Raw genomic sequence first — 12,219 nt, 5'->3', positions numbered from 1 at the left:
TATATATATAATTTCCATATATTATCTTTTGCCATATATATATATATGGCTAATATGCAAAGTGTCCCCTCGGGAGTTCAACCAGGAGACCAGGAGTCCAATTGCTTGCTATGATGTGCACTGACCACCAGGGGGTGGCATGGAATGAACGAAGGCCCTCGCTGGCAGCTGGCAGCTGGGGAAGGAAGGCCCTGGCCAGCAGCCAGAAGGCCCCAATTGTCCCTGTTCGCTGGCCAGGCCTAGGGACCCTATCCGTGCACAAATTTCATGCACCAGGCCTCTAGTTATACCATAACTACAAACAACGTTGCTAAATTTTCTGCCACTGCATAACAATGCTTCCCCTTTCCTTCAGCTTACTGCCAGCATTCACTGTCAGCCATATTAAAGACGAAGAAGCTTCTATTGTTACTGGACTAGAGGGGTCCATTTGCATCAAAGCCCAATCAAAAAGGAACAGGAGCTTGTAGCAAAGAAAGTAAGGGTTTATTTTTAGGAAGTATCCCACACCCAGAGATACAGGTGAGTTCATGCTCAAAGACCTGTCTTTCCTAGCTTCGTCTGGTTTCACCACTTTTCTGGGCCTGGAACTAAAACACAATTGAAGCCTAGATGTTATCTTTAGTTTAAAACTGTCTCCGTTGTCAATATAGACCTCAGGCTTTGTTTTTTGTTTTGTTTTGTTTTGTTTTTTCCTCACCTGAGGATATTTTCCCATTGATTTTTATGGAGAGTGGGAAAGGGAAAGGCAGAGAGAAATATTGATGTGAGAGGAACACATCAATTGGTTGCCTCCTGCACAAGCCCCGACCAGGGCCTGGGCCAGAGAGGAGCCTGCAACCAAGCTATGTGACCTTGACCGGAATCAAATCCGGGATCCTTTGGTTCTTAGGCTGATGCTCTATCCACTGAGCTAAACCAGCTAGAGCTAGACCTCAGGCTTTGTTTTTAATATTATTTGATGCCTATTAAAAGCTTCTTCAAGGCACTTCAGAATTTCACTATCACTTCTCAATTCTCATTTCAAAGCCACTCCCAAACATTAGGTTTTCATCATGGTAACATGCTCCTTCTAGGCACCAAACTCTGTATTATCTTTTGCTCCTTAATAAATTATACCAAAGTTAGCAGCTTAAAACAACAAGCATTAATTATCTCACTATTTCTGTGGATCAGTTCACTTAGGAAATTTTGGTTTAGAGTCCCTTCTGAGGTTACAGTTAAGTGTCAGCTGGGGTTGCAACAATATCAAGACCAAATGACTCAAATAGGGATGAGATATCCACTTCCAAGTTCACGTGGTTATAGGCATATTTTAGTTGATCATGGGCTTTCAGAGTGAGGATCTCAGTTTCTCATAGGCTATTGGACTGATGACCTCTGTCCTTCGCCACACCATCTGGGCCTCCATATGGCTGCTCAAAACATGGCACTTTGCTTCCCCAGCACATGTGTTCTGAGAGAGAGAAAGAATGTACACACCCAAGATTGAAGTGTGAGCAAGAGTTCCACAGGACTCATCTGAGGGATCTGATTTGTAAATCGGAGACATGCTCTAAGGTAGGAAGAATAAGGCAAGAGTTTTAAAGGAGAGAGTTTCGAGGAGTTGCTGATCAAAAGGATGGATTGCTAGGAAAACAAAATCATAAACTTACATTATTCATTTTCTGATTGCTGCAGGCAACTGGATTTTCAGGGGTCTCCTGACTCAGTGGTCAGCAAGTGGGGTTGTGAAATAAGAACAATGATTTCAATTGACTCATGGTCAGCAGGTACACTCACAAGATATGGCCAACAGTTGGAGTCATAAGACATGGTTAGCAAAGGGGGGGAGCACAAGGCAGGGCCAACACCCCAGTTTCTCTTCAGAGTCTACAAAATAAACTAGTAAAACAAGTTTTGTTGTAAAATGGACAGTACAAGGAATGCAGCTCATCACATAGACAGAATCAGAGTTTAAACTATAAAATGGCCTAGTCACTTGAGCAAGGTCAGAGACCAAATTGCAGAGGGTCCCGATATTCATCCCATTACTTCCACCTTTAGAAGTGGGTCAATAAGTTCAGCCCACACTCAAGGGAAGAAGATTACATAAGGACATGACTACCAGGAGGGGATGGTCATTATGAAACATCTTACTAGCTGCCTACCCCAGAGACCCCAAGATAAGAGATGAAGACCATGTGGCAAGACAGAAAGATCACCTGATAAATTTCCAGTCTCATGAGATCTGTTTCCAATAGTTGCAATCTGTGATATTTCTCTGACACTAATAATAAATGGATATATGCTTCAGCAACCTTGATTGAGTTTCTGCTCCTTACAAGCAAATTATTCCTAAAACTGTATCCCTTTTTTTACACACCTTTGTTAGACTGAAAGAAAAAGTCTAAACAACGCTCAGAATGTCTGAACTGACCTGCAGATATTGTAGATCAGGCATGTTCTGTATTCTGCTGACCGTGTTGGCAAAAACTCTCTGCCAGCACATTAAGGACAGCACACTTACATTAGAAGCTGCACTTTTAATTTCTGTGACATGTAATGAGGCAGTCTTACTAGCCAGAATAATGTATTAGGACATAATGTGTTAAATGTAGTTTAATCAAGAGCTGCCATTAGATAGCTTCCCAATGAACTTCAGATGTAAGATGATCACATAACAAGTCATCTATGAAATCCTGAAGCAATGTTAAAAAAGATGGACCAGCCCTCCAATATAAACAACAATACCCTCATAACTAATAATAACAATGATGCTGACATTTATTGAGCATATACATAAGATTCTCTTATAATTCAAAATGGAATACTAGAAATACCCATTATTTTCTACTTACACACACTTAAAGATGGACCAGCCCTCCAATATAAACAACAATACCGTCATAACTAATAATAACAATGATGAAAATAGCTAACATTTATTGAGCATATACATAAGATTATCTTATAATTCAAGATGGAATACTAGAAATACCCATTATTTTCTACTTAGACACACTTTTTAGAATATTTAATTTTAAATTGAAGAAAAAAACTTGTATGTATGGGTTAGTAATTGCTAATATCTGAAATATGACATTTAATCTTCACAACCTTATAAGACAGCTACCATTATTATCCCCATTTCAAAGCCAAGGAAACTGAAGTTAAGCAACATTGGGCAGCTAATCCAAGGTCAAATAGCTTGGTTCCTGATAGTCATACCACTGGGTAATCCTTCTCATATTATATTAGGGATGGTCTGTGGATCAATCATTATGGCAAAAATAATGGTGTATGACTTTAGATCAGTGGTTCAACCTGTGGGTCGCGACCCCTTTGGGGGTCGAACGACCCTTTCACAGGGGTCGCCTAAGACCATCGGAAAACACATATATAATTACATATTGTTTTTGTGATTAATCACTATGCTTTAATTATGTTCAATTTGTAACAATAAAATTGGGGGTCACCACAACATGAGGAACTGTATTAAAGGGTCGCGGCATTAGGAAGGTTGAGAACCACTGCGTTAGATGCTAGGTCGTAAAAGCCATTTTAGCTTCCACCTTTCTGTCTTGAATCACTTATGTCAGAGGAAGCCAGATGTCATACTGTGAGAATACGCAAAAAGTCATAAGAAGATGGCCATGTGTCCATGAGCTGAGTCTTCCTAACCACCGTCAACTTTTCCGTGAGCCATTTTGGAAGTGAGTCCTCCAGCTCCAGTCAATCCCTGAGGTGACCATCACCCCAACTAGCATCTTTACTGTAAACTCAAGAGAAACCCCAGGCAAGAACCACCCAGGTAAGCCATGCCCAAATTTCAGACCCACAGAAACTATAAGATAATAAATGTTGTTGTTGTTGTTTTGAGCCATTGAGTTTTGAGGTTTGTTATACAACAATAAGTAACTGATATAGCAGTAAAGCTGGGTGCCCCTTCATCAAGTTTTCTCATATATTGCAGTCAATATGTTTGCCAAGGCTAAGGTTCCATCTGAAGCTTTGCCTGGGGAAGAATATGCTTCTAAACTCACTCATGCAGCTATTGGCATGATTCAGTTCTTTGCTGGTTATTGGTCAGAGGCTGCCCTGAGTTTCTTGCCATGTGGACCTTTTCATAAAGCCACTCACAACACGGCAGTTAGCTATTTTCGCTTAGAACAAGTAAAAGAGAATAAAAGAATACCCAAGATAGGGGCCCTAGGCTTTTTGTAACCTATTCTTAGAAATGACAGCACAACCAATCTGCCATATTCCATTTTCTAAAAGTGAATAAATTTTACTAAGTCAATCCAGTCCACACCTAAGGAGAAGAGGATATACAAGAGTATGGATATCAGTATGAATAGTGAGGATAACTGGTGCACTGGGTATACCACACTGAGATATGATTCCAGTGGTCTGAGTTGATGTTCTTCATCATTGTATTCCATGCCTCCCTTTAACCCAAGATAGGGGCCCTAGGCTTTTTGTAACCTATTCCTAGGCTTTTTGTAACCTATTCTTAGAAATGATAGCACAACCAATCTGCCATATTCCATTTCCTAAAAGTGAATAAATTTTACTAAGTCAATCCAGCCCACACCTAAGGAGAAGAGGATATACAAGAGTATGAATATCAGTATGAATAGTGAGGATAATTGGTACACTGGGTATACCACACTGAGATGTGATTCCGGTGGTCTGAGTTGATGTTCTTCATCATTATATTCTATCCTCCCTTTCCTAGTGCTGGATCCCACTCATAGAAATAGAATCCAAGTATCAGCCTTCCCCCATAATCAAAGCACACCTCTCTGGGATATTTGTGAAAGGCTGGTTAGGCTGAAGACTGCTCCTGAATCACCCCGATGCCATAGAGCTGCTTCTACTCACCAATCCACATTCTGCCTCAGGTCTCCATTCAGGTGAACTCAGACTCAATCCACTCACTCTTTAGAACACCACCAACTTAAGACTTTATTAATAGACAGTTTCATTGATGCCTCCAGGGTAACTGAAATTATTTACTGTCTTGCAGCATATATCTTTAAAATTGTACACTAGCCAATCCTGTCTTTAAAATTATTCCAGCCTGCTGGGCATGGAAAATTCTCACCTTTCCCAAAGGTTTCTCTTGCTACTTTATTCTTCCCTCTTCGGGGCCAACACACAGATTGTTCAGGCTGTTCACTGCACAAGTGTGCTTAGCTAAAGTGGTGAGAAAGGGGCTAAAATTCAGCTCACAGTATGCTCCACCATGATCTGGGGCACATGTTCAGGGGTGGGGCCACATCTGTCTGAAGCTGCTCAAAGTGCCATATGGGCTAGTTGAAGTTCTGTGTACCTTTCTCATGTTTTCCAGGCCCTCTTCTCTTAGTTCTAAGCTATTCCTGAAAACTCCTATGACAAAAAAAAAGTAATGAAAAACATGTTATTATAGGAAAAAATGGTAGTTGGGAAGATTCTACAACCAAGAGATAGAGGCTGTATGGAGGCTAAGGAGAGCAATTTGCAGTTAAAAGATATACATAATAGGCTTTTTGGATTGAAATGTTGTTCACCTAAGATATACAACACTCTTCCATCTTCCTAAAATTTATATTGCTCACTACTACCTAGAGTCATATGTTTTCTTGGGTAGGAGATAGGGATAGATGCCACATTACAACCATGTTTGGGTTAAACTCCAAATTTTTTACTGTTTAGGGTAAACATATAGGGTACTTTAGTTCTACTCCTCTTACTTCTTGTGCATACTCTGAGGCCTATATTTCCACAAACAAAAGCCGCATCATGAAGATTTTTGCTAAACCAAAGGTAATATATACCACTCCTATAAGAAGGGGTTGCTGTCAGTGACTATTTAAATAACAATTTTTCCTCTCCATCAAATAAACTTAAAGCTATCCGCTAAATTAGTGATGTCCATCAAGACAAGTAACTTTGGTTGAGTCTCTGGAATTTTCATACATCATATCATCAAATAACCCTAGAAAGTATTATTTTTCCCATTTTACAGATGAGAAATTACAGGTTAGGAAGGTTAAGTAACTCTACAAGGTAATAAGATGTGGAAAAAACAAAAATCATATCCATATCTCTCTATTACTGGAGCTCTGCTTTTGTTCCTACAGCATATTATCACCACAAATAGTTGAAGCATTAGCAATGAGCTATCAATATATATAGAAAATGCTTGAATTCCTCAGGCCAACATATAATTGATCAGTGTCCCTGTTTTATGAATGCAAGATTGTCATTTATAAGAAATAGATATTTTGTCATTCAGATGACCAAAATATTTTCTCATATATACTTGGTTTTCATCCATAGTTCCTGGCTAACAGATCCCAAAATGCTTAGAATTTCCCAATGTGTGAAAAGGGTGTATTTTGTTATGTTAATAAGGTGGCTTTTGGTAAGCACCTAAGGATAAGGGCTGGTTGCCAATGAAGCCAACCATGTCATTAGAGGGTTGAAACTTTCAGGCCCACCCCCCACCCATCTTTGGAGTGGGGAGAGGAGCTGGAGGCTGAATGAACTGTCATCAGCCAATGATTTAGTTAATTATTACTATGTAATGAAGCTTCCATCAAAACCCAAAAGGACTGGATTCAAAGACCTTCCAGGTTGATGAACAGATGGAGATTTGAGGAGAGTGGCATGACTAGAGAGGGCATGGAAACTTGGAGCCCCCTCCCACATACTTTGCCCTATGCATCTCTTCCATCTGGTTATTCCTGAATTATATACTGTTATAATAAATTAATAATCTAGTGTCTCTCTAATTCTGTGAGCCACTCTAAACAAATTATTTGAACATTATTATAGCCAATAGGTCAAGAATATAGATAACAACATGGACCTGCAATTGGCATTCTGAGTTGATGGGGGTCATTGGAACCTCTGATCTGAAGCCAGTCTGACAGAAGAACAGATAAGAGCCTGGGCTTTTCAGCTGGCATTTGAATGTGTGTGTTGGGGAGGGGGATAAAATGAACCCTTAACTTATAGAACCTGAAGCTATCTCATGTTAGACCGTGTCAGAATTGAGTCAAATTCTTGTATGCCAATAGAGTGTCCAAGAATTGCTTGTTGGTGTGGGGAATCCCCTATCTCTTCATGTTAGAATTGGATCAGGGAACCCAATTTAATGAGCTTCAAGACAGATTAAAAACTTAGCAGCATCTTGTCCTTAGGAAGAAGATTCATAGGCATTTAAATTTTGTATGGCCTCAATGAAACTCAAAAAGACCAAAAAGCCCTAGCTGTTTTGGCTCAGTGGATAGAGCATCAACCTGCCAACTGAAGAGTCCAGATTCAATTCCAGTCAAAGGCACATGCCTGGGTTGTAGGCTCAATCCCCAGTAGGGGATGTGCAGAAGGCAGCCAATCAATGATTCTCTCTCATCATTGATGTTTCTAATTCTCTCTCTTCTCTCCCTTCATTTCTGAAATCAATAAAAAAAATTTTTTAAAAAAAGACCAAACATTTAACACATTCAATCCCTGTACCCATGTCATGCTTTGTGCCCAGTATGATAATTTACATGAAACAGAATGTATAATTTGGAAGTTTCAGCTGAGGCACTGAGATAAGATAGATATCAGATACCAAAGTAATTTTTGAGGAAAAACCACATGCAGATTTTTGAGACATTATTTGAAAACTACATCAAAGTCTGGTTTGCACCCATCGAGATATATAAGATTCAAAAAGTAGAATTGGGGAGAGGACTTTGTGAGAAAGATGAAGTTGTTGTATTATGAATTCTAACCCATTGAGTTGCTAAGAAAGGATAGAGAAATTTCTGCTCCTTCGCCTAAAGTCTAGAGAGGGAAGGTGTTGCAGTGAGACCATCTATGAGACATATGTTCTAGCACCTTAGGATACAAAGGTCGACTATCTTCTAGGAAACCTGGGAGCTGCTTTGGTGGTAAAACAAAGGTAGGTTGTGCTGCATAGGAAAAGTAGCTACATTTGTAGTCAAAACATATGTGAGTACTGAACGTAGACCAGATGTAAACCTCACAAGAGTCAGCTGAAAGCCTGCCTAAGTCAACCACCTGGAAGAGTCAACGGGACTCCAATAGCAAGAGACTACGTGTAAAGGACAACTGGCACTCAGGATCAGCTTCATGGAATGCAGCCTAAGCAGTAACATAGGCCCCTGCACTTAGAAAGGCCCCATGCATGATTTAATGCTTTGAGTATTCAAAGTCTTAATAATTACATCTTTCAGCGAGTGTTTGATAAGTCCAATGGGACAATGTGTGTCTGTCATTACTTGCTGCCCCATTTGCATATTGCATTTATGATGACCTATGAGCACAGAATTCCACTGGATCCAGAATGCATGGGAGTTCAGTGAATCTCAAAGTAAGTACAAGGTAAATGTGTTATATGTATAACTAAGTAAGCAGAGCTTGCTGACAACCCCAGGGTCCATGCCTTACATATGAATCAGAACTTACTTCAAACACAAAAAGCAGGCAATGGCATTCTAAGAAATACAAATGACCAAGAAACCCTAGTCATATTCTTTCTTATTCATTTACTAGAGGACCGGTACACAAAATTCATGCACTGGTAGGGTCCCTAGGCCTGGCCGGTGATCAGGGCTGATCAGGGCCTTCTAGCTGCTAGCTGGGGCCTCCCTTCTCCAGCTGCCAGCTGCCGGCTGGGGGCTTTTGTTTGTTCCACGCTGCCCCCTGATGCTCAGCACACGTCATAGCGAGTAATTGAACTCCCAGTCTCCTGGTCGAACTCCTGAGGGGACAATTTGCATATTAGGCTTTTGTATATAGACTAAAGGCCCAGTGCATGAAATTCATGCACAGGGGTGGAGAGATGGGGGGTGTCCCTCAGCCTGGCCTGTGCCCTCTCAATATCTGGGACCCCTCAAGTAGGGTCCCTAGGCCTGGCCAGGGATCAAGGCCTATTGGGGCTTTCCTTCCCCTGGCTACCGGCAGCTGGCCCCGCCCCCGCTGCTGCCACTGCTTGTCATCTGTACAGCACTGCCACCAGTTACCTCCCTCTGTGGGTGGCAGGTGTGGGGTATGATCGCTTGGCTGGCCTGGGCCTCTCTCTGCCGGGCGATTGCTGGCTGGACCTGCCCACCCACCACAGTATTGCTGGCTAGTGGCCTGGGCCTCCCTCTATGGGGTTATTGATTGCGGGGCTCCCAGATCAATCACCCCACAGAGGGAAGCCCTGCCTACCTGCTGCAGCACCACCAGTTGCGTAGCCTGGCCTCCCTCTTTGAGGCGATCCATCGCAGGGCTCTGCGAACGATTGCAGGGCAGAGGGTGGCCTGGGCCTCCCTCTGTGGGGCAATTGCGGGGTGATGGCAGGGCCCCCCATCCCTGACCAATCACATCACACCCACCTTGGCTGGCCTGGCACCAGTGTGTGTCATAGTGTGGTCATCCGGAAGGTTGTCTGGATGGTCGTTCTGCTGTTCGGTCGTTAGGTCAATTTGCATATTACACTTTTATTATTATGGATTATTATAGATTTGTCTGAATTAACTAACCACTTACAGTAAAAATTAACCAAAGAATTTATATGCATATTAGAGGCCTGATGCATGAAAATTCTTGCAAGAGTAAGCCTTCCTTCCCCTGGCTTCCCGCATCAGCTTCCCTCTGGCACCCGGGACCTGGGTTGGCTTCCCTCCTCTGGGCATCTGCAGGCACCCGGGACCTGGGCTGCTTCCCCCAGGCCACCCACAGGCACCCGGGACCCAGCTGGCTTCCCTCCAGCCCTGGTTTCATCAGGAAGGACGTCCAGAAGACGTACGGTCTAATTAGCATATTACCCTTTTCTGCCTGCCTGATCTCCCTTAACCATTCTGCCTGCCTGATCACCCCTAACCGCCTCTGCCTGCCTGCCTGATGCCCCTAACCACTCTCCCCTGCCAACCTGATTGCCCCTAACTATTCTCCCCTGCCAGCCTGATCACCCCTAACTGCTCTCCCCTGCTGGCCTGATGGCCCCTAACCACTCTCCCCTGCTGGCCTGATTGCCCCTTCACCATGGCTTTTTCCAGAAGGACATCCAGTCTATCCAGTCTAATTAGTATATTACCCTTTTATTAGTATAGATATGCATAACCCATGGACACAGACAATAGTGTGGTGAAGGCCTGGGGGTGGTACAGTGTAGAGGGCATCAATGGGGAAAAAAGGTAGACATCTGTAATACTTTCAACAATAAAGATGCCCACCCAGTGTGTCTCAGGGATTGAGCATCGACCTATGAACCAGGAGGTCATGGTTCAATTCCATGGTCAGGACACATCCCCAGTGTGGAGCATGTAGGAGACAGCCAATCAATGATTCTCTCTCATCATTGATGTTTATATCTTTCTCTCTCCTTCTCCCTTCCTCTCTGAAATCAATAAAAAATATATTTTAAAAAAACAATAAAAATAAACTTTTTAAATTTTAAAATAAATAAACAAAAATGATGGCATAGAAGGAAATGGAAAGACAGGGCAACTCACAATTCCTTTTCCTTTCAGTTCTCCCTTATCTGTTAGTAAGCCCAGAGAGTGTTAGTAAAATGTACGTGTATCAAGAAGTGGAATAAAAACAAGCTGAGTTCATTTTGTGCATCATTTCCACTGTTCTGTACATGGATATTCCAGCTGCAAATACAAGTTGTCATTTCAGAGATTTTGCATACAAGTAAAGTGCTCTTATATTTGCTTTGAAAACTGGAATTGCAAAACATAAAGATGATGCTATAAAATCATGCTAATTTTAACTTTTTTCTTCAATTAATATTAAATAGCAAATAAAAACAGCATGACAAGTTCAGAGAAAGATTATGGAAAAAAGAAAAAAGCTTTATATTTTAGGACCTTTAAAATCATCTTTTTCATGCTTTTTGAGCAAGGGACTCTGCATTTCATTTCGTACTGGACCCTGAAAATTATGTAGCTAGTTTTGATTACACAACCAACTAAGACTGCACTCTTCCCCCTTAATCCCTTCTCCCCCTGGGCCTTAACAGTGGAGGGTCAAAACACACAGTTAGCAAGCTGGGAAAGGAAGAGAAATAATAATGAGGTGGAGAGGACAAGACCCTCCTCCATTTCAATACATGGGTCTTGCTGGGGAAAAGGAGAAATTTAACATTAATGTTTTGATCATTGTTGGGAAGTGGACATTCTAATGTTTTAATTGAGGCTGGTTTTTACCTAAAGAGACATTAGTACAGTCTGTTACATAAATGTGAGTAAAAAAGTAATGAAACCATCCCTCCATCTAGGAGGAAGGAGAGAATATTCAATTAAATAAATTTTAAAAGAGCAATAGAGGGCAAAGGTAGAGTTGCATTTTTATCATATCTCATGAGTCATGCATGTTCAATATCCTAGTTAAAAATGAAACTGAAAATTTGAAGAGGTCTGATCAGAGTTTTGTCTCAAAAGAGAAAGAAAGAAAGCTTTTCTTGGTTTAGCCACAAAAATACATTGAAAATGATCAGACTCCATAGCTGAGTTTACCTCACAAATTACCCATATGTTCAAGCTCATGTTACAATTCTTTTGGGAGCATTAAAATGGTTTTCAATTTTCTCACTCAATTTCTTCTATCTCTGCTGAAAACAAGAGATGACATTGTATGACAAGAGTAAGTCACTTTAAATTAGAGCAACTTGACTTTTGTCTTGCAGTCAATCAAATGCAGATCAAATGTGTGTTTTTCTCAAAGAAAAAACACTGTGAGAAATTCATAGAAAAGCACTTCTCATATTTTTAGAAATATAAAGGTTTGTTTTTAAATTTCTCTATTTTAATATTCTGTCACACTGATAAGCTGTGAATTTTAATTTATCACTCTACCACATTTTCAAAATAAGAAAAAAGCCAAGAATTTTTTCTGAAAGATGAACACAATAAGGTTTCTGTGGTAATATGTACCTTTAAAATGAAGAACTATATTTGTTTCAAATAGTCCACAAAAATTAGCCTATATTAATCAATAGATGTTCTGTGATATTTTTTATTTTTTCAGTAAAATAGGATTGTATGCAGAACTTCCAAATCAAGGTATCACAACACAAAATGCTTTTATAATATTTTGAGATAATTTATTACTATAAAAAATTTTATATTAAATGAAAATTCCAAAAAAAAGTATAATCTATAAAGTTATATGTTAGATTTAGAGCAAATAATGACTACAGTATATTATGGAGTTCGGGTGTGTTAAACAATTTGCTGATGAAGTAAA

Source organism: Myotis brandtii, unplaced genomic scaffold, assembly GCF_000412655.1.
Source record: "Myotis brandtii unplaced genomic scaffold, ASM41265v1 scaffold5, whole genome shotgun sequence".
In the NCBI taxonomy this organism is placed as follows: domain Eukaryota; kingdom Metazoa; phylum Chordata; class Mammalia; order Chiroptera; family Vespertilionidae; genus Myotis; species Myotis brandtii.
This window is presented reverse-complemented; position numbering follows the sequence as displayed.